Source organism: Palaemon carinicauda, chromosome 17, assembly GCF_036898095.1.
Source record: "Palaemon carinicauda isolate YSFRI2023 chromosome 17, ASM3689809v2, whole genome shotgun sequence".
NCBI lineage: Eukaryota > Metazoa > Arthropoda > Malacostraca > Decapoda > Palaemonidae > Palaemon > Palaemon carinicauda.
Window position 1 is genome coordinate 55,244,440 of NC_090741.1, and position 969 is coordinate 55,245,408.

Genomic DNA, 969 nt, shown 5'->3' on the forward strand with positions numbered 1-969 from the left:
AATATATATATACAGTATATATATTAGGCTAGAGGAACGTAGAGAGTAGAAGTCCCCTTTTTTGTTTTGTTTCTTGTTGTTGTCGGCTACCCCCAAAATTGGGGGAAGTGCCTTAGGTATATGTATGTATATATATATATATATATATATATATATATATACATATATATATATATATATATATATATATATATATATATATATATATACATATATATATATATATATATATACATATATATATATATATATATATATATATATATATATATATATATATATATATATATATATTGAATCTGCGTGTGTGCATATCTATCTAAATATTTACCCATCAATTTTGACGGAGTGTGTACACCAGTAATTCATTATCTATTATTTCCATACCGAATTTGAACCTAGTTCAGGACTTCGATTTTTTATATATTGAATTTTCTACATTTTTCATGTTACCTATTTCACTTTTCTTACCATGTCGAATCAAGACTTCAATCGGGATTTCGTGTTGTTGTTGTTGTTGTTGTTGTTGATCCTAAAATCCCACCAAATCTAGAAAAAAATTAAACGAAAAATAACATCTATGATCAACACGCCAAAATAGCTCTAACGCAAATCTAACAAAACCACTCTTGTTTAGTTTAACCGACTCTAGCATGGAACTAATTATCAATCAATAAATTTAAGAAGTTTCCTTATTTTTCGATGTTACGATTTATATATCTATAGACACAGACAATTCCATCATCAGTGCTTTGATATTTAGAAGTGATATCACACTGATTGATACCAATTGCTTACTAGGGCTAGTCTCCATTCAGACCAATTAATAGGAGCTAGCTTTCTAGTCACGCTACGTGGTCTTTATATAAACGAAATGCCATATATATATATATATATATATATATATATATATATATATATATATGTATATATATACATATATATATATATACTATATATATATATATA